We start from the raw sequence: 22,845 nt of genomic DNA, 5'->3' as shown, positions 1-22,845 counted from the left end.
TTACACTGTTTGGACAGTGTATATCAGCCATCTGACAGTTTTATAACCCTTTCCTCGGGTGAAGAGGAAGGAGGAGAGCTGCTGAGCTTGGGTAGAGCTCCATTAATCCCCCTAGCAGATAATTTTGGGGTGTGGAATGTGTGAGCCCCCCTGCAGCTTGGCACACTCTGCGCCTGGGACTCATTCTGCTTTTTCGCAGAAACCAAGGCTCACGACCGCCCCTGCACAATGTTTGATTTACATTTTAGCAAAAAGCAGACAGAGCAAATACCGGAGAATCTACAACTGTAGGTATATTTAAACTTTAGCTCCGTTTTCTAAAAATTCCTTCTATTAAAACTAACGAGACAGAAGGTAAAATGGTGCCGGAGTCTTGAAGACGGGCTGAATCATAATTTAACAAACTACTACAGAGCTTAAGATCACTTAAAACAGCATTGATTTATTAACAAGTTACAAGAGTAATAATTGGAATAAGCAGTTTGTTTGGACTTAATAATTTGGTGGAAGATAAGCTTAATTGAAGGATAGAAATGTCTTCAAAACAATTTAAAACAACAACCTCAAAAAGTGCTGGTAGCTCTCCAGCCCTGACAAATAAATTACAGTCATTATTACCTCCCCCTCCTGTTCTGGCTGCAGAAGTTTTAACCCAAGATGTGCTGCAAAGAGTCTTAAAAGATGCTTTAAAAGACCAGGCAGCTGCTTTAGAACTCAAAATACAGGAAAATATTTCAGCTGCCTTCAAGGAGGTCTCGGATGAAATTTTGGAGATCAAAGAGCTAATTCAGATTCTCAACCAAGAGATCAGAGAAGATATTGTGGAAGCCTTTAAAGGCTTGTCTGGCTATGTATCTTTATTGGATGATAAAGTGAAAGAAATTAACCAGTCTAATGTCAATTTAATAAATAAAGTGGAAGAAGTTCAAAACAAGGTTGACAATACAGAAGCAGAAATTACAATGCTACAATATAGACAGATGGAGCTTGCTCTGAGAATAAGAGGCCTTAAAGAGAATAATCAAGAAAACCTGAAGGAGATTCTTTCAGAAGCCTTTGATCAATTAGTAGGTCAACCAAGAATGGACTATGACTGGCAAATAGACAAAATATACCATGTTAATTCATGGATTGCCAGACAAAAACAACTTCCAAGAGATATTGTAGTCTACTTTGCCACAATGAACATAAGGAATCTGATACTACAAGAGTCCTATAAAACCAAGTTGCAGATTGCGGGCCAGGAGGTGGTATTATTGAAGGAAATTCTACCCAAAATGTTGAGATACAGAAAAGACTATGCATTCCTAGTGGATGAACTCAAAAACTGCCAGATATAATACAGATGGGAAGCCCCAGCTGGATTAGTGGTCAACTACCTGGGACAAAGACACCGTCTTAACTCAGTTTGGAAGGCCAGAGATTTTTACATCAACGTATTAAAGGTTGGTTACCCCTCGTCTCCAGGATCTAGAGAAAGGGAGAAAGTAGGAGAGGCCAGACAGCAAGATGCCCAAGGATCATTGGAGGTGGCCCAAGTTTTGAATCCTCTGGTGGAGTCAGAAGGAATTAAGGAGCAAAGACAAACCCAAGCGGCTCCCAAACGCAAGGAACAAGAACTAAAGAAGAAACAAGCCCAGCAACAAGCCCAGACAACGGTTCAAGAAACCATAAATATTAGCTCAGAAGCAGTGGGAGGAGTCAGACCGAAAATCAAACTACAGGCTTTCCAGGTGGCTCTTAAAAAGCTTCAGGGAGCTAAAGATGACAATTAAATTTTTAACTTGGAATGTCAATGGCTTAAACTCACTACAGAAAAGGAAAAAAAATACCATTATCTGAAACAATTCAAAAATGACATAATTTGCCTGCAAGAAACACATATTAGAACAAATGACCAGAAATATTTGATGAATGCAAGACTGGGACAACATTTTGTGACCTCCACTTCGGAGAAGAAAAATGATATAGTTATATACCTAAGAAAGGATATAATGACTGAACTAATTGAAGCAGACTCTCAAGGAAGATATATTGCAATAGAACTATTATTAGAAGGAAAAAAGACACTCTTAATGGAGTATATTCCCCTAATCAACAACAAGAAAAATTCTACAAGACGCTCCATACCAAGTTAATACAATGGGACTACAGATCCTGCATACTAATGGGTGACTGGAATGGAGTTTTGGATACCAAGAAAGATAAGAAGGGTCAAAATACTCTAACACATGCGAAACTACCTAAGTCTTGCAATAGAACTATTATTAGAAGGAAAAAAAGACACTCTTAATGGAGTATATTCCCCTAATCAACAACAAGAAAAATTCTACAAGATGCTCCATACCAAGTTAATACAATGGGACTAAAGATCCTGCATACTAATGGGTGACTGGAATGGAGTTTTGGATACCAAGAAAGATAAGAAGGGTCAAAATACTCAAACACGTGCGAAACTACCTAAGTCTTTTTTCGATATGATGGATGATTTGGAGCTAAGAGATATTTGGCGAGAAAGGAATGCTAAAGAATAAGACTTTACATTTTTTTCTGATAGACATCAATCTTTTTCTAGGATTGACTTTATACTAACTACAAATGATTTGCTTTCTAAGGTAAAGAAGACGAAGATATTTTCCAGAGCCTTAACAGCTCATAATCCGGTCTGGATGTAATTGGAATATGGGAAGGAATCTAGAAGGTGTTGGAGGCTAAATGACAATTTATTTAACATATGAGAAAAATGTCAATGAATATAAAAAATTGTTGAGAGAATATTTTGTTTTCAATATGAACAAGGGTACATCTATGGAAATGGTTTGGGATGCAAGCAAAGCGTATATGAGAGAAGTTCTAATAAATTTAAATAAGCTACATAGATATAGACAGGGGGAAAAAAAGAAAGGAACTAGAGGAAGAGAAAAAGAAGAAAGAGCAGGAGTTAATATCCAACCCAGGCGATAAGAAGACAAAAGAGGCAACTACCTTATTACGAGCACAATTTAATATGTTGATGTCAGACCAGATGGCTACTAATTTGTTATATGCTAAACATAATACTTTTTGCAATGCAAATAAGCCAGGCAGATGGTTAGCATATATGACGAGGAAAAAACAAAAATCTTGTACCATACAAAAAATAGACCATAAAGGTAAAGAAGTTCATCAACAGGATATGATCAAAAAGGTCTTCTTAAAATTTTACACAAGACTGTACACTGGTGATAAAATACAAGGCTTAGATATAGATAGATACTTGGAGCAAGAAAAAATACCTATAGTTAAAGAAGAGCAAAGGGAGAGATTGAACCAACCAATAACTTCGGAGGAAATCCTCCAGGTAATTAAACAGTTAAAAGTTGGGAAAGCACCTGGTACAGATGGTTTGACAGCGGTTTATTATAAAAAATTACAATTAGAAATGGTAGAACCCCTTAAGGAATTATTTAACAGAATCCAAATGGAAGGAAAGGTACCTCCATCTTGGAGAACAGCTTTAATATCCCTGATTCCCAAAGAAGATCAAGATCTCAGCCAGCCAAAAAATTATAGGTCTATATCATTACTTAACACAGATTACAAAACTTTGCCAAAATATTAGCAAACAGGTTGATGTTAGTTATACAACAACTGATTCACAATGATCAAACTGGTTTTATATAAGGGAGACAAATGAGAAGTAATGTAAGACAAATTGTTAATATATTGGAGTATCTGGGAAAGAATAACTCAGTCCCTGCAGCGCTTATATTTCTGGATGCGGAGAAAGCATTTGATTGAGTGAATTGGCAATTTCTAATGAAATTAATGCAAAAGATGCAAATTGGAGAGTACTTTATACAATCTATCAAGGCAATATACCAGGAACAAACAACACAAATTATAGTTAATGGTAGCTTAACAGAACTTTTAAAATTGAAAAAGGTACAAGACAGGGTTGCCCCCTATCACCATTATTGTTCATTTTAACCCTGGAGTTATTGCTGAATAAAATATGGGGGTCAGATGATTTACAGGGAATTAAGCTTAGACATCACGAATGCAGATTACGAGCATTTGCGGACGACTTGGTTGTAATTTTAACCCAACCAGGGAAATCTACTAAGGCCTTAATGAACATGATTAATCAATATGGTCAAGTATCTGGGTTTAAAATAAATTTAGGCAAAACAAAGATGTTAGTTAAAAATATGAACACAAATCAAAGAGAAGAATTAGAAAGAATAACAGGATGTGAGATAGTAAAAAAGGTTAAATATTTAGGAGTTTATATTACAACTTCAAATGGGAAATTATATAAGTATAATTACGAACCATTATGGCACAGAATTCAGGTAGAGATGAAAAAAATGGGAAAAATTACAACTGTCTTTGTTGGGAAGGATAGTAGCAGTAAAAATGAATGTTTTGCCCAAGTTTTTATTTCTCTTTCAAATGATACCAATACTTTAAAAAGACACAAATTTGGTAGATTGGCAGAAAGGTATTAACAAATTTGTCTGGGCAGGGAAGAAACCAAGAATAAAACTTAAAATAATGCAAGATGTACACGAGAGAGGAGGCTTGAAAATGCCAAATTTAAAATTATACTATGAAGCAGTAGTTTTATCAATAATTAGTGACTGGGTCAACTCAATGGAAGATAGAATACTGAACATTGAAGGGTATGATTTGGTATATGGTTGGCATGCTTATTTGATATATGATAAAAAGGTGGATAAGACTTTTAAAAGTCATATTTTAAGGAATGCTCTACTGCGTGTCTGGAAAAATATCAATATAAGTTAAATGACAAGATACCGATGTGGGCAATTCCCAGACACGCAATAGAGAATATAAGCATACAACAAAAACAGGATGTAACCACATATAGACAGCTTCTTACTACAGAAAGAGGTATATTACAGTTAAAATCTCTGAATGCATTAAAAGAGGAAAGGGTAATTCAAACATGGTTTCAGTATGGTCAGTTACAGGCCAGATGGAAAAAAGACCAGACAATCGGCATCACGCAGAATGAAGACAATCTAAAGAACAGATTAGGGATCAAAGCCCAATACATATAAAAAGGTTATATAATATATTGATAGAAATAGATTCTGAAACTGAATTAGTTAAAGACTGTATGATAAAGTGGGCACAAAATTTTGAAGAACCAATAACGATGGATACATGGGAAAAGATATGGGTTGGTTGGTTGGTTTATTCGACTTGTATGTATATGGGACTAAGAAATTCCAGATAGTTTATGAATGAATAAGCAAGCAAGGATACAATTTGCTTAAAGTTTGCTTTACAAAAGGGGAGTTAAAGTGCAAGTGAGGGATGATGCTAAAGTCTGTTAGCTTATCTTAAAATATGGATGTTAATGTTTATACTCTGTATTTGCTCTGGGAGGTTGGGGTGGGCTGGGGGGGAGTTGGGTTTGGGGGGGAGGGGAGGTATATATTTGTAAAATATAAAAATTTTCAATTAAATATATATATATATATATATATATATATATAGAGAGAGAGAGAGAGAGAGAGAGAGAGAGAGAGAGAGAGAGAGAGAGAGAGAGAGAGAGAGAGAGAGAGAGAGAGAGAGAGAGAGAGAGAGAGAGAGAGAGAGAGAGAGAGAGAGAGAGAGAGAGAGAGAGAGAGAGAGATGATTTTTCAGCCTCTGCACAAACTTAGATTCCATAGAATCTCTGGGACGAAATGTCTTTTTCCATAATATTTCCGAAAGAAATTGGTTCTTTTAACACTTCTGTTCAAATATTTTCTGCAGATGATGGAAGTAAATATGGCAACAACTTGCTTTCATTATAAATGCATGTAAAGTTTGTTTAAATGTTTTAGTTTTATTTAGTTTTATTTTATTTAAATAACCTATTTGTAAGATAATTTATAAAATACTAGATTAAAAAAATCTAGCATTTTGTAATCAAAATCCTGTAATCTAGCATTTTGTAAATTACATAAATATATCTTATGTGTTATATACAATAATTACAATCTCACTAAACTGCAAATATAAAAAGGCCAACAGCTGCTATTTTCCCCATTTATATGCAGCGCAATTGAGTCAAATTTTGATAGCAGTAAAATATCTGCAGAAGGTTTTTCTTCTTTCGTTTTCCTTACAAAAAAACCAGCTGTCATATTTATCCCTCTGTGGAATGAATATTTGAGGGATGAGAACATTGGCTACTCACAGCAAAGAGTGTTTCGTAATGATTTAAAAGTTTATTTAGCTCTTTTCTAACACAATTTTAATGCCGGTGAAGATACCTTGACTTACCCCCAGAAATAAATAGATGATGACCAGTTCAATTATTAATCAGTAGATATATCTATAAAGTTTATGAGCTTTTGAACAAGTACTTTTCCAAATGCTAATATTTGATTTTGAGGTACAATAAAAAAACATGTTGTAATATTTTTGAAGCTTTAAAACTAATCAAATATGATATCCTCACCTCATGCTGTATATAGAAATATATGTGATTTAAAGTGCCAGAAAAAAAATCAAAATTTGAAATCATATGATGATTAGATTTGGAAATCTGCATTTTAATCCCATTGCAAATAATTATTTAAGCATTAGAAACAGGACCTTTTCAGTGGTGGCCCCTGAATGCTTAACTATACCATATTAAGATTGTGCTTAATTTTGAATAAAATGTGAAACCCTTTCTCTTTTCAAGCCTGCCCCCTGGTTTTAAAAGATTGCCTAATTGCACTTTATGCAGTGTCTAATATTAAATCCAATTCTAATCTCTACAAATATTATTGACAGAAATAAAATATTTTTAATATCTCTGCAGATTCCCTGCCAACCTATTATACAGAGCACTCATTTCTTTTCACTACTATATGTTAATCAGCTGTTAGTCAGGTCTGAGAAGTCTTTAAAACAAAACAAAAACAAAACAATTTTTTTTAAAAAAAAGCAGATTCACATCTATGTTTTGAGAATCCTGTTGGACAGATCAGAACTGAACATTCTGAACACTGGAAATATTAACTAGGTGCTTTGATCTTTTTTGTTAATTATTCAGACAAACATATCTACAAAGATTTGCTGTGTTAAAAATCAATTTTATCAGAAGTACATAATCCTGTAAAGGGAAAAATTAAATAGGAGATGCATAGATCAGTATTCATTCCACATAAAATTGTGCAAAGTATTTCAAAGACATCATGGTAATCCAGGTATAGTACAATAGTGTTGTTTATAGTTCTGAAATATTTGGAGAACTTCATGTTGGGAAAGGCACTGTCCCCAATTCATTTTTTCCTATGCAGTTCAGTAGAGTTGTATTTTTAAAATAACTTTGAACAGAACTTGTGAGATTTTGCATCAACTGTGAGACTTTATGAAATTTCATGTTGGCCACAAGTCTATGAAAAATGTAGTAAAAGCCCTTATAATGTCTTTCAGAGACGATAAGAGCTATAGGAGTTATGAATAAAAACAACCAGAGAGAAGAACACAAGGAGACAGATAGAAAAAAAAATCGACTGAAAGATTAATTTCTTGTGTGTCATTCTCTCCAAAAGTTAGACATGTGCTGAATTTAGGTTAACTTTCTCCAGGTATTCAGGGTATAGAATAATAGGAAAGTAATCTCAACACAACTGGTGAATGTCAGTTTGGGAAATAGAATAGAATGTAACAATGCTGTCCTTTGCCCATATTGCAACTTTAAGTTATCTATTTGAATAGAATAGAATAGAATTTTATTATTTGTATGCCGCCCTTCTCCGGGAGGACTCAGAGCGGCGAACAATTCAAGGGGGAAAAAAAGGGGAACATAAAAAACAAAATACAAATAATAAAAATAAACAACAGTCGCACAACCATACATGTCGAGAGGGGAGGGAACTCATCACCCCCAGGCCTGTCGGCAAAGCCAGGTTTTGACGGCTTTTTGGAAGGCCTGGAGAGAGGTGAGGGTCCAAATCCCTGCAGGGAGTTCATTCCAGAGGGCCGGAGCTGCCACAGAGAAGGCCCTCCCCCGGGTAATAGCCAGGTGGCATTGGCTGGTAGATGGCACCCGGAGGAGGCCAACCCTGTGAGATCTAATGGGTCTGTGGAAGGTAATTGGCAGCAGGCGGTCTCTCAAGTACCCAGATCCAATACCATGAAGGGCTTTATAAGTTACAACTAGCACCTTGAAGCATATCTGGAGACTGATCAGTAACCAGTGCAGCTCGCGGAGGATAGGTGTAACGTGGGTGTACCGAGGTGCACCCACAATCGCTCGCGCGGCTGCATTCTGGACGAGTTGAAGTCTCCGAATACTCTTCAAGGGCTGCCCCATGTAGAGTGCATTGCAGTAGTTGAAGATCAGACCAATGTTTTATAAAATGATCCTGTTGCTACTTCCTGGCTAAACTATACCAGTAAGAATTACAATATCTCAAGAAAGAAGCCCTGCCTATGTTGAATTAGCTGGATGACTAGATGAAAAATTTAACTATACAAGGGAGGGGCATTATTGTGCTAAACAAGTCTACTTTATACCTCTTTATATTTCTGCAGAATTGAAGTATCTATAACATTTTGAAAAACTAGTGTAAAGTTACTGTGCAAATGTATTACTATGTTCTTTGAACACTAATAAGATCTAGGAAAAACTGTAGCTCAGATTTGGCTGTAATTTTAATCAAGGACAGCGAATTTACAAAAAAGTTGGATGCTTTTCCTCTCAATATAGGTAGTACTACTACAATCTTACAGGGCTGGGTCAAGGGATAGTATGTAGGTTAGATATGCAACTAATTTACATTCAAGAAAAGCAGAAATAGTTTCAAACATTTGTGCTCCTTATTTGAAATTGCTGAGTATGTGATTTTCTATATGTTATTACTTCTGGAAAATTATTTAGATTTAACACTATTCTTTCCTACATTGCTGTCTATAACTACCGATTTTTCAAAGTATAAGACACATCTTTTCCCCTAAAAAAAAAGACTGAAAATCTGGGTGTGTATTATACACTGAATACAGCATTTTTTGTCTCCCGAAACCTCACCCTCTTCACCAAAATGGCTGTGCATAGCCTTTAGGAGCCTTGCAGAGTGCTCCTGGGGGCTGGGGAGGGCATAAGTAAGCAAAGAACAGGGTTTTTTTGCTCAATTTTGCCCACCCCAGCCCCCAGGAACACTCTATAAGCCTCCTAAAGGCTATGCATGCCCTTTTTGATGCAAAAAAGGCAGTTTTTTGCTCGTTGGGGGGGGGACTTTAACTTTAACTTTTAATAGATTTATATGCCGCCCAATCCCGTAGGATTCCGGGCGGCTTACAGAAAAAGGAGCACTCTACAAGCTTCCTAAAGGCTATTCATGCCCTTTTTAAAAAAAAAAAACAAAACCTGGGCCCATTTTCGGGAGGTCTGCAGAGTGCAAAAACTGTTTTATTTAATTTGCCTCTTCAAAACCTTTGCCTCTTCAACACCGGTGTGTTTCATACTTTGACAAATACCGTAGTTTTATGTAGGAATTCAAGGTAATGAAGATAGAAACATTGAGAATGGCTGCAGTTTTTGGTGCAGTCTAATGTATCAACCATATTTTCAGAATTCCATCGTTGGACAGTTCTTTCAAAATATGATAAATATAAACAAAGAGAAGTCTTGAAGAGAGAAGAACACTAATACAATTTCAAAATAAGTGAACATTTGCATAGTTTAGATGAACACTTTACTTTAAAAGAAATAAATGATTATAGTTTCAGCTTCTATGAGGCTATGTTCCTATATCATGATAAGTGAAGATTTAACATTACAGCTGTGTGCCTAAGCAAGCTTTAAGATTTTCTCTTCCACTTTTCACTTATCATTGCTTTACATTTCATCAAACCCGATTAACTCTTTATAGATTGAACTGTACTTTATTTGAAAGATTCAGCAGACTTCTAAAGACATTTTTAAAACAAAGAATAGTTAAGATCATCTGTTTTTAAGTTTGATTCAAAGAGTTAAACTACAGTAAATGAAAAACAAAACTTTTGCCCCATGTCAGATGGGTGAGGGGCAGTACATAAGCGGAAACTTGAGCTAGATTGGTTCTTGTCATAGTTATTTGAAACAAAGTTATAATACCAATTTAGTATGAATAGCAGTTACTACCACAGTTGTCAAAAGTTTGGTGATCAAAATTGGATGGAATGCAAGAGCCTGTTTTGTTAATTACATGATTAAAATGCTATTAAACAAGAAGTTTTGTAGCCATTCTATTATTCACAATTAATACATAAGCTCCTAGAGATCACTGATGCCTGTCCACTTGCATTACAGAGCGCACCCCACCTTGGTTCAGACTGATGAGCCCTCCTCAGTAGGAAATTGGATTAGACCAATCACTTTTGTTTATAGTTGCTGTTTTTGATGAATATCCACTTAGCATTACAACATAACTTGCTTTTTCTTGAATGCTGTTCACACTTTCTCTGCATTGCTGACACCTTCCCCCCCCCCCAATTTTGCTATTAGACTTTAAAGTATAAGATATTTTAGACACAGAAGCTACAGATTGGAATACTTAATTCATTGGAAAGTTAGTTCTGCCCAGAGAGGTGTTGGGAAATTGTTGATTGTGTTCATGCACTCGAGCTTTTCCATCAGTTGCATCATTGATATCCTAATAAACCAACCCTCTGCAACTGTAGGAGCATACATAGTCCTCTGATCTGATGTGGGGGACATGACTTTGACATAAAATACCCTTCCAGTATTTGTATGTGAGTGTTCCCCCCGCTTTCCCCTAGCCTGTACTATCAGAACTGAACATTGCTCATAGGGGAAAAGACATCTGTCTTACTCCCTTCCTGGGATGGGTATCTTTTACCTTATTTGAAGTGCTGGTGCTGAGGGCTTCTTCTTTTCTAGCCCTTCCTCTTTTTGCTTTGGATTTAATTTAGGCAAATTGTCAGACTTCTCATTCTGAAAAGAGAGGGAGTCAAGAGTTAGGTCAGATGTTTAGAGCATGCTTAGGGGTCCCTAACCCCTGGTCTGTGGGCTGGCACTGGTCCGCAGCATGGCAGCAATCAGTCTGCGCAAACAAGCGAAGCTTTATCCACTGGCTGCAGGCAGCATGCAAAACTACGCTCCTTCCAGTCTACAGAAAAATCTTTCTCCATGGAACCAGTCCCTGGTATCCAAAAGATTGGGAGGGCCACTGGCTTAGAGAAATGTATTTTATTGCTTGTCTGGATCTTTGCCCAGTTTGATTTGCAATGTCTAGCTGATTAAGTTATTAGAGATGCCTAGTTGACATTATAAAATGCATCTCTAAAGGACCTCTCCTGGGTAAAAAAGGCAAATAGTCCCCTTCTTAGGAAGACTGCCCTGGATCTGAAGCTGGAGCCAGTTTGGCCTAGTGGTTACAGCACCAGGCTAGAAAGCAAGAGACCATGAATTCAAATCCTGCCTTAGTCATAAAAGCCAGCTGGGTGATTTTGGGCTGGTCACACACTCTCAGCCCAACACAGGATTGTTGTGTGGAAAATAAGAGGATAAAAGTGTGTTGTATATGTTTGCTGCCTTGAATTATTTGTGGGATATAAATAAATAATGAAATGAAAGGAATGAATCTCTAGGACATGGATAGTTATAGTTCACCAGCATTGATTAAAATCACTCAGTAGTGGCTGCTCATCTTCTGGCAGTGTAGAGGAAGGATTTTGACATATTTCTAAAGTGTTAAAACTCTTCCTTGGCCCGATTATTACTATTTGTGTGGAGACTGAAAGAATAGTGGTAAGACTTTGCTGATTCATCTTGACTTCTCAATGGTTTTTTATACTATTGCCAACAATATCTTCCTAGATTGCCTGAGAGCAGAGTGGATAAAAATTGATGAGTTTTTTTAAAAATAAAAAAATAAAAAATGGATTTTTAAAATTTAAAGTGGATTTTTTTGATTGTTATCAAATTTATTTTAATTAAATGCTTTAGGTGTAAACATCTATCTAAATATAGTTTTCTATTTAAGATATATTAATAATTTAGTTTATTGAGCATGAAATGGAGCTTAGTTATGTAGTATGAGGCTGTATATTCTGCAATATTTACATTTGTGGTAAACTCATTCAATGAATCCAAGCTCTGCAATCTGAGATAACATGCACTGCATTGATGCATTCACACAATTTCACAGTAACCATGAGATAAATCATAAAACAAAGTTCAAGAATATTCCTTTATCCCATTGTTTTGCAAATCTATCTACACTACAAACTGTATGATTGTTTGAAGAGAAATGCATCTGTACCACCAGGCTCTAAGTGTGAGGAGGAAAGGCAAGGAATAAAAATGAAACTGAAACCTTCTAAGCAGCTTATAAATATAATATTAAAGAGCACCTGTCATTTCAGATCCATCATGGCAGCACCTTTTTGCGAGCATCCACTCATCTGCTGCCTACCACGTCCCTCACCTTGTTGTGTCACTGCTGCATCACCAGCTGTCCCATTAAAATGAATGGAACTGTCGGTGAGTCAACAGTATGTCTGTCAAGCCTGCAATTATATTCTTTTAGAATTTTGGCCTGCCACACTTTTTCTTATTTCATTATGTTGTTTCATTAGTTTGGTTGATGGAAGGGGGAATAGACAGGAGTAGGATTGTGGAATGTATTGTTTTCATTCTTTTCTAGAAGCCAAGGTCATCTTTTGTCTCCGCACTTTTACACCTGACCAGAAGCAGCTGGGTGGAGATGCCAGCGTGAAGAAGAAGATTGGACCATGTGATGGATTGTGGGTGTGGGGACAAGATCATGAACTTTTAACTGGGTGGAATTGTGATGTAATTTCCAGAATTGGGATTAACACAGATGTGCTAAGATGTCTGCTTTATTAAATTGGAACTTTAAGGATAATTTTGCCTTGGACTCCGATTTAATTCTACATGATACTTGGAACGCTGACATTGTCAGAGTAAGAGCCAATACGGGACAGAGATGACAGTTGCTCTTTAAAAATTATGATTTAAATTGAGTTATTTAAATCAAGTCTTTTTACTAGTGTTTTAAATGATGATTTAAATTGACTTGATTTAAATCAAAACCACTCAGCATGGGAGATTTTGAAATTTATGTATTTGTTTTATTTATATGTCATTTATTCCCATGGTTTTACAAATAGAATGGCTCTGCTATGGTTTTGTTCCTATCTCTCAGATTTCAGATGGCATCAAGATACTCTTTGGAATGGAAGATAATAGAAATCTGGAGTTGAGTACTTTGTATACTTGAGGCACTCAATCTATTTTATATAACTTTTTCAGGAAATGATGTGACTTTCCTGATTGCAAGTTAGTATTGGCTTGTAGAAGATCAACAAACTGAAAATGAATCTACACAATGCGGATATCTCATTGTGAGTGACTATAATTCTAAAGAGGTGGAAGATTTGCTAGTCTTGAATGGGACAACATTTTTCATCCATGGGTTCATGAGTCAGTGCTTTTAGACTTAAATCATTTTTAAATCATTATATCATTTGTTGTTAGATTGAGGAAAGTAGCAGAATCTACTTTGTATCTTTTATGAAATTTTGTTAGTATGTAATTGTACCCTTTTTACAAGATAATCAGTGTAAAACTTTGATGGACATGTTAGTACTGATACTATCTTTGTGTCTAATTTGAAAACTTCCACCATATAAAACATGGCATCCATGTTGGTCTAAGGAAGAGTGTGTTACACCTGTTCTTATAGCATTGCACTGCACAATGCAAATTTCTGGATGAAATGCAAATTTCTGATCATTAATAAAGTCCTACAATACTAAGAGCCAGACTATTTTGAGAATGTCATCTTCTGAGAGCTTTTGTGGAGATTCACATGCTGGTGGCTGCAGTGATGATAATCTGTGATTGAAAATTCTTTGTGGTTATTTTAATTTTGACTTTACAGTTCTTTTTATTGTATAGTACTGAGAAAATTTGGTAGTTGGAGATTATCATGTTTAATAATTATGATTATAATGAATAAAAACCAGAATGATTTTTAATCTGCTTAGAGTGCATAAGTATAGGTGTGCATAAAATGAAAGATAAACATTTTCAAATCTGAAACAAGCAATCATGTTTCATAAATTTTGCTAAATGGCTTCAAATTAGTCACAATTTAATAGAAACAAAATCCACAATGTTTTGATTCTTCTTGCTTTTAGCTTTGGGGATGCTGGAGTGATTATATGAAACAAATAGGATAAGGCTGGTGCATGTCACCCCCTCCATCCCTTCTTTTTTTTCCTCGCTCTTGCACTGGCTTGTCTCACACCTATTTTCTTAGCATCCTTCTTTCCTTCTGCCCTTTCCTTCCTCCCCTTTCTGCCTTCTTTCCGCTTCCATTATTTCTTAGCATAATGTAATCCATCAATCTATTCACCTCCAATCTTCCCATTGACTTCTCTTGCTTCAGTCGCAAATGCCACTTCTGATATACTGGCCTGTATACTTGCTTTGTATCAGATGATTCTGCAATAAAAAACCAGGCTTCTATCCCATCATCTCTACTGCCTTGTTTATCCCATCAAGCCCAGCTTTTCCTTCCTCCCACTAATACACCTTCCTTCCCAATTTCTGCCTGGAACAACTGCATTTAAGTCTGAATCTACAACAAAACAATTCTAAACAGTTTGAACATTTGAAACATGCTCCATTCAGATGCAGACTGTCAAAAACCAACTGTTCTACGCACAAACTGGTTTGAATGCCCTTAAAATGAGATGTTTTAATTTGTTTTAATGTTCTGAACTTTTTAAAAATAATAAAACCTATTTTTAGGCTATTCTTGCATCTATGAAATATTTAGATTCATGTGAGCCCAGGAGCTTTGTGTCTAATGAAGGCACCCTTTCTGTGCCCATTGGCTGCTTCTTAAAGCAGTGTTTCTCAACATTGGCAACTTGCATGCTGGGCAGATAATTCTGGAAAGCTGAAGTCCAAACAACTTCCGGTTGCCAAAGATGAGAAATACTGTCTTAAAGAAATAGCACTATTTCCTACGTTCAGTGGCAGTTTACAGGCTCAGAAAAACAGATCCTTGTGTTAAGATCTTAGAAGCACTGACAAAATTCTAGTGCATATTTCTTTCATTTCATCATGCCATCTTCATAATGGATTTAATGCCCCTTTTCTTACATTTAGTTGGCTAATATACAGGGCTTTGGAAAAGATGTTTCATTAAATACCAGTCAACAGAGGAAACCTATACTGGATCTGAAACATCCTTGCTTGGTATAAAAGGTAAAGATAAAGGTTCCCCTCACAAATATGTGCTAGTCGTTCCTGATTCTAGGGGGTGGTGCTCATCTCCATTTCAAAGCCAAAGAGTCAGTGCTGTCCAAAGATGTCTCCGTGGTCATGTGGCCAGCATGACTACCGTATTTTCACCCATATAACCCGCCCACGCAAATAACCCGCCCACGCGAATAACCCGCAGGTTTTCAGGATCGTGCAAAATATTTTCCGTATACCCCGCCCACGCATATAACCCGCGACGAGTACGGGAGAAGGAAACAGCTGAGATGGGGGGGGGGAAGAAACGGCAGGAAGGGAAGGGGAGGAGGCGGGGGCACGGCTGTGGCTCCGTTTTCACACACACACACACCCCTCCCTTCTTCTGCTTTGCTCTGTGAAAGGGCTTCACTGCCGAAGCATTTTGGTTTAAAAAAAAAAACACAGCTGAGATGGGGGGGGCGCGCTAAAGAAACGGAGGAGGAAGCCTGCTCACGCGGGGGGGGGAGTTGGAGGAACGCAGAAGGGAAACAGCTGAGATCGGTGGGGGCTAAAGAAACGGAGGAGGAAGCCTGCTTTTCTCCCTTTTCCTGCTTGGGTTTCGGGACGCCTTCGTGAAAACCCCACCCCTGGCTCTGGGCGAAGCGACCAGGAAGAAGCAGGAGGTGGGAGGAAGCCCGGATTCTGCAGCCCCTCGCCTTCTCTGGGCTTGGAAGTCCGGCAGGAAGGGAAGGGGAGCAGGCGGCGGTGCGGCTTCTTCTTCTGCTTTGCTCTGTGAAAGGGCTTCACTGCCGAAGCATTTTGGTTTTAAAAAAAAACACAGCTGAGATCGGGGGGGGGGGGCGCGCTAAAGAAACGGAGGAGGAAGCCTGCTCACGCGGGGGGGGGAGTTGGAGGAACGCAGAAGGGAAACAGCTGAGATCGGGGGGGGGCTAAAGAAACGGAGGAGGAAGCCTGCTTTTCTCCCTTTTCCTGCTTGGGTTTCGGGACGCCTTCGTGAAAACCCCACCCCTGGCTCTGGGCGAAGCGACCAGGAAGAAGCAGGAGGTGGGAGGAAGCCCGGATTCTGCAGCCCCTCGCCTTCTCTGGGCTTGGAAGTCCGGCAGGAAGGGAAGGGGAGCAGGCGGCGGTGCGGCTTCTTCTTCTGCTTTGCTCTGTGAAAGGGCTTCACTGCCGAAGCATTTTGGTTTAAAAAAAAAACACAGCTGAGATCGGGGGGGGGGGCGCGCTAAAGAAACGGAGGAGGAAGCCTGCTCACGCGGGGGGGGGGGAGTTGGAGGAACGCAGAAGGGAAACAGCTGAGATCGGTGGGGGCTAAAGAAACGGAGGAGGAAGCCTGCTTTTCTCCCTTTTCCTGCTTGGGTTTCGGGACGCCTTCGTGAAAACCTTCCCGATTCCCCCATCTCCTCGCCCGTAGAACTGAAACGAGAGCTGCCCAAATATCTCCCGGCCCTTCAGGGCTGCCGTAGCGTGGAAGAATATACCGCACTCCTTCACTTCAGAGCGGGGCTAGGAGAGCTTTTCCTCCCACGGAATTCAATAAAATAAAATAAGGTAGATGGAAGGGAGGGAGGAAGGGTCCCTCCCTCTTACTTTCTGCCCATTGAGATGAACCAGAGTCCTTCTCCCCGTAAAATCCCCCATTTCTCCCACGATCCTTGCAGGCAAAGCGTTGAATTCCCTGGCAAAGAACAAATGGCAGGAAGGGAGAATCCGGCTCCTTTATCGTAGGGAGAAGAAAAACCAACCAACCCCCCAACTTCTCCCTTCGTTTTCATTCCTTGCCCTTTCCAATTGTCAAGCTTTTTGCCTCATTCTTCCTACTTCCCACGGAGAAGTAGGAAGAATGACTTGACTTCCACAGGACTTCTTCTCGTTCAAACACACACAAACACACAAGCACGCGCGCACACACACACACAAAACACAGAGGCGGGGACGCGGGTCGAGTGCCTCAAGATATCCCCACCTAGCAGCCTTTTCAGGGGAGGGAGTGGGGGGGATCGGGACTTCTACGTATCTCTAATTAGGCTGGTTTTGAAGACCTATTCAGCCCGTCTGAAAGGCTCTGAAGATAACTGGGGTAGGCTTTTAAGGCACCTCCACCCTCTTCAACTCCTCCCCCCTCCCTCATACACACATAAAGTGTCCCGCTTTGCCTTCCTTCTCCCCCCCCCCCAAACGTGTCTGCTGCTTCAGCTTCACATGCCTCAACTCTGTTCCAGCTGCATAATTTTGGTTTAGGACCCAGGGCTTTTTCTTCTTCTTCTTTTTTTTTTTTAAGGAGAGGTGATATGTGTGTGTGTGTGTGTCTCCTTTATCGTAGGAAACGTTTCTGAGGTTTATGGAGCTTAAAGGTTCAAGTGCTTTTTGCCTCATTCTTCCTACTTCCCACGGAGAAGTAAAACTCCTTAACCGGGGTAGGCTTTTAAGGCACCTCCACCCTCTTCAACTCCTCCCCCCCTCCCTCATACACACATAAAGTGTCCCGCTTTGCCTTCCTTCCCCCCCCCCCAAACGTGTCTGCTGCTTCAGCTTCACATGCCTCAACTCTGTTCCAGCTGCATAATTTTGGTTTAGGACCCAGGGCTTTTTCTTCTTCTTCTTCTTTTTTTTTTTAAGGAGAGGTGATATGTGTGTGTGTGTGTGTCTCCTTTATCGTAGGAAACGAAAAACGTTTCCTACGATAAAGGAGACACACACACACACACATATCACCTCTCCTTAAAAAAAAAAAGAAGCAGCAGCCCTGGGTCCTAAACCAAAATTATGCAGCTGGAACAGAGTTGAGGCATGTGAAGCTGAAGCAGCAGACACGTTTGGGGGGGGGGAGAAGGAAGGCAAAGCGGGACACTTTATGTGTGTATGAGGGAGGGGGGGAGGAGTTGAAGAGGGTGGAGGTGCCTTAAAAGCCTACCCCGGTTATCTTCAGAGCCTTTCAGACGGGCTGAATAGGTCTTCAAAGCCAGCCTAATTAGAGATACGTAGAAGTCCCGATCCCCCCCACTCCCTCCCCTGAAAAGGCTGCTAGGTGGGGATATCTTGAGGCACTCGACCCGCGTCCCCGCCTCTGTGTTTTGTGTGTGTGTGTGCGCGCGTGCTTGTGTGTTTGTGTGTGTTTGAACGAGAAGAAGTCCTGTGGAAGTCAAGTCATTCTTCCTACTTCTCCGTGGGAAGTAGGAAGAATGAGGCAAAAAGCTTGACAATTGGAAAGGGCAAGGAATGAAAACGAAGCCGCTGGCTGCCTGAAGCCGAAGAGCCTTTGCGAAGGGGAGGCTTCTTCTTCAGACGCTGAGAGAGCATCTACCGTTCCTCACGGGAGGCACCGCCGTATCTGAGAGGCTCTTCGCCAGAAGGGAGCAAAAAAATAACAACGGATTTCTCCCTCTCGTGAAGGGGGGAGGAATCTGGTGCTTTCTCTGCTCCTTTGTTATTTTTTTGCTCCCTTCTGGCAGGCGAGAGGCTCTTAGTCGCCGAGCGGAGAAAGCACCAGATTCCTTCCCCCTTCACGAGAGGGAGAAATCCGTTGTTATTTTTTTGCTCCCTTCTGGCAGGCGAGAGAGCATCTACCGTTCCTCACGGGAGGCACCGCCGTATCTGAGAGGCTCTTCGCCAGAAGGGAGCAAAAAAATAACAACGGATTTCTCCCTCTCGTGAAGGGGGGAGGAATCTGGTGCTTTCTCCGCTCGGCGACTAAGAGCCTCTCGCCTGCCAGAAGGGAGCAAAAAAATAACAAAGGAGCAGAGAAAGCACCAGATTCCTCCCCCCTTCACGAGAGGGAGAAATCCGTTGTTATTTTTTTGCTCCCTTCTGGCAGGCGAGAGAGCATCTACCGTTCCTCACGGGAGGCACCGCCGTATCTGAGAGGCTCTTCGCCAGAAGGGAGCAAAAAAATAACAACGGATTTCTCCCTCTCGTGAAGCCGCTGGCTGCCTGAAGCCGAAGAGCCTTTGCGAAGGGGAGGCTTCTTCTTCAGACGCTACTGCTACCCTCGCCGGGGTCGTTCGCCTCGCTCAGCTTTCGAACTGCACGGATTTCTGGGGTTGGCGGATGACGACGAAATAAACCGGCAAAAAAAAGGGGGGGCACCGGCTGGTCTTATCTAACCGAGAAGCCAAGCCAGCCCAAGCGGCGCACCTGCTTATTTAGTATTATTATTTGGGTGGGGGGGGCAAAAGGCGACTTGCGGTGGCGAGGGAGGCGCACCGGGGTACGAAAGGAAGACGCCACCAAGCCGCTTCTCCCGGACGAGGCTGGGGAGACTGAAAGGTGGCAGCGGGGAGACGGAGGGGGGCAGGAAGAAGAAGGAAACTCCCGCATCCTTTCCCAGCTTCGCAGAACGGCGAGAAACTGCCCTGCTTTGCCCCCCCCAAAAGGAGATTCCCTGGTTGCGTGGCGTTTGTGGCAGCCGAGAGCGCGGAGGACGCCGCTCCTCCTGCCGCACGTGTCGTGTGTGTGTGTGTGTGTGTGTGTGTCGTCTCCCAGATAAAATGCACCACTTGGGTTGGCCCTGTTAACTGGAGAGAGAAAGGGACGATGTTTTTTTTTGTAAACCAAAATGCTTCAGCAGTGAAGCCCTTTCACAGAGCAAAGCAGAAGAAGGGAGGTGTGTGTGTGTGTGTGTGAAAATGGAGCCACGGCCGCGCCGCCGCCTCCTCCCCTTCCCTTCCTGCCAGACTTCCAAGCCCAGAGAAGGCGAGGGGCTGCAGAATCTGGGCTTCCTCCCACCTCCTGCTTCTTCCTGGTCGCTTCGCCCATAGCCAGGGGTGGGGTTTTCACGAAGGCGTCCCGAAACCCAAGCAGGAAAAGGGAGAAAAGGAGCCCGAGCCGGAAAGCACCAGATCCTCCCCCCTTCACGAGAGGGAGAAAATATCCGTTTCTCGCTTCTTTTTTCGCTCCCTCCCTCCCTTCCGTGCCTGCCACAGTTGTTCGCAAGTTCACGCATCGTTTTAATGTCGGCGGAAGGCTGTCCCAAGAGAGGACGAGCTGTGGCTTAGGTGAAACGGTTAAACTTCTGGTACCTCTACGCGAGCCCATCTCCTGCCCGGAGTTTGTTCACGCTTCCCTTCTCTTTATAGGAAGAGTACGGTACATTGAAGGGAGGGAAGGAAGGAAGGACGCGGGAGAATCGGGATCGTTTGTAGGTGAAGCGTCGGATGCGGCTTTAACGAGGCGGGGGTCCCTTTTGCTCCGAGCGTTCCCCTCCGAGGAAGGGAAGGGGAGGCGGCAAAATAAATAAAGGCAAAACATGCCCTCAATTTACAGCAAGCCCGTGCAGCCCAGCAGCTTTAAGTTTGCCCACAAAGGATTCTTTTTATGTTTCAAAAACATTTTAACCTTTCTCTCCTCTCCCACACGACGACTAAGAGCCTCTCAGATACGGTGGGGCTCGAAGTGCCTCCCGTGAGGAACGGTAGACGCTCTCTCCTCCCCAGCCCCCCAGCTGCACACTTTCCCAGAGTCCCGGGCCCTTGAGGGCGGGGGTGGGGTGAACCAAAGAGGAAAAAGTGTGGGGGGGTTGAGGAAGCACCGGGGGCTCCGAGGGCGGAAAAAGGGGTTTCCCCGGAGCTTTCAACGGCCTTTAGAGAACTAACCTCGCCAGCCAGTACGGTAGGTCGTTTGGAGCTCTCAAGGCCGCCTCACACGGCCACTGCTTGCCCTTTTTCTGTCAGCGTCTCACACCCCCCCCCCAAAAGGAGATTCCCTCGTTGCGTGGCGTCTCCCAGATAAAATGCACCACTTGGGTTGGCCCTGTTAACTGGAGAGAGAAAGGGACGGTGTTTTTTTTTTAAAACCAAAATGCTTCGGCAGTGAAGCCCTTTCACAGAGCAAAGCAGAAGAAGGGAGGGGTGTGTGTGTGTGTGTGTGAAAACGGAGCCACAGCCGCGCCGCCGCCTCCTCCCCTTCCCTTCCTGCTTCCAAGCCCAGAGAAGGCGAGGGGCTGCAGAATCTGGGCTTCCTCTCACCTCCTGCTTCTTCCTGGTCACTTCGCCCATAGCCAGGGGTGGGGTTTTCACGAAGGCGTCCCGAAACCCAAGCAGGAAAAGGGAGAAAAGGAGCCCGAGCCGCCGAGCCAGCCCACTGCCGCGAGGAAAGTGGTGGTCCCAAGCTCTCCCTTTACCGGTAGTTAATCTGTGTAAAATATTTTGCGTATACCCCGCCCACTTTTATACCCCGCAGGGGGGTGCGGTGCATGTAAAAAACGCATATAACCCGCGGGTTATATGGGTGAAAATACGGTAATTGCCGAAGGCACACAAAATACTGTTACCTTCCCACCAAAGGTGGTTCCTATTTTTCTACTTGCATTTTTAAATGCTTCCAAACTGCTAGGTTGGCAGAAGCTGAGATAAGTAACGGGAGCTCAGTCCTTTATGCGGCACTAGGGATTCGAACTGCCGACCTTTCTGATCGACAAGCTTAGTCACTGAGCCACCACGTCCCTTAATTGCTTGGTATAGGTGTTAGATACCAGAAACATTGGTAATGGTTTATATCAAGGTCCTCTGTTCTGGCGGGAACAGAGATTCAATCTGATTGGTCGAAGGGTCTGACAGCTCCCTATAAAAGGGCCGCTGTCAGACTGAACCTTTGCTGGATTGTACATAGTTGACTTGTGCTAATAAAGAGCTGTTTGTTACTCTGAAGCCTGAGTGTGCCTTCATTCACCCGATCTAATACTGGCGACGAGGATGGAATTGGAAGGCAACTAAGCAGACAAAAAGAGCATGACAATCCAGCAAGTCAATCCAGCCTGGAGCACGGCGCGGCATTGAGTAGCCATCTTTGAGCAGCAAATTCAAACATGCTCAGGAACACAAGATGACAACGCATGCCCCACCGACTCCGTGCAACCCAGCCACCGAACACTGGTTTATACCAAGGTCCTCTGTTCTGGCGAGAACAGAGATTCAATCTGATTGGTCGATCCAATCATCAATCCTACATGATGAGGTTTGATTGCTTCCTCGAAGCCAACGACCTCATGGGTCTTTCTGAAGGCCGGAAAAAGAATATGTTCCTGAGCTACTTCAGACTAGAGGTGTTCAAGATGGCAAAGGATTTGTCCAAACCAACACCACTCAAATCAATCGCTTGGTCGGTTCTACAACAGACATTGAGGGCACACTATGCTCCCAGACCATCTAAATACGTCCGGAGGCATGAATTCAATATCCATAACCAAAAAGAGGAATCCATCAACGAATATGTTGCGGTGCTCAGAAAGGCCTCAGCGTACTGCGAGTTTAGAGATCTTGATGAACTACTACTTGACCGCATCATATGCGGTGTTAGGGACATTGGCCTGCAGAGGAGGTTATTAGCAAAAACTAACCTTATCTCCAAATTGCCCTAGACGAAGCAAGGACTACTGAGTCTTCAATTAAATCAACGGAAACCCTGCAGTGCCAAAATAGTTCAAAGAGCACGCAAGGCTACAGAGCCTGAAAGCTCAGAGAGCGAAGATGACAGTTACCACATGCGCAGTGATCGCACCAAGCTGATGTGAAAATTTGAACCGTGTTTCCCGCCTTGCGCCGGCTGCGGACAAAACCACTTCAGAACACATTGCCATTTCCACGATTCCATCTGTCAACTCTGCGAACGCAAGG

The 22,845-nt window shown here is 41.7% G+C and overlaps 1 protein-coding gene and 1 pseudogene across 1 annotated transcript in view; both read left to right on the top strand.

Moving 5' to 3' along the window:
• Positions 1-22,845, top strand: part of TRHDE (thyrotropin releasing hormone degrading enzyme) — a 267,004-nt gene that overhangs the window by 33,460 nt on the left and 210,699 nt on the right. The window lies entirely within an intron of this gene.
• Positions 534-22,589, top strand: LOC148044107 (uncharacterized; annotated as a pseudogene).

This window comes from Thamnophis sirtalis, unplaced genomic scaffold (genome assembly GCF_051295495.1).
Source record: "Thamnophis sirtalis isolate CommonGarterSnake01/CBP01778 unplaced genomic scaffold, rThaSir2_p1.2 scaffold_9, whole genome shotgun sequence".
Taxonomy (NCBI): Eukaryota; Metazoa; Chordata; class Lepidosauria; order Squamata; family Natricidae; genus Thamnophis; species Thamnophis sirtalis.
Note: the sequence above shows the minus strand (reverse complement) of the source record. Positions and strands in the feature narration are given on the sequence as shown.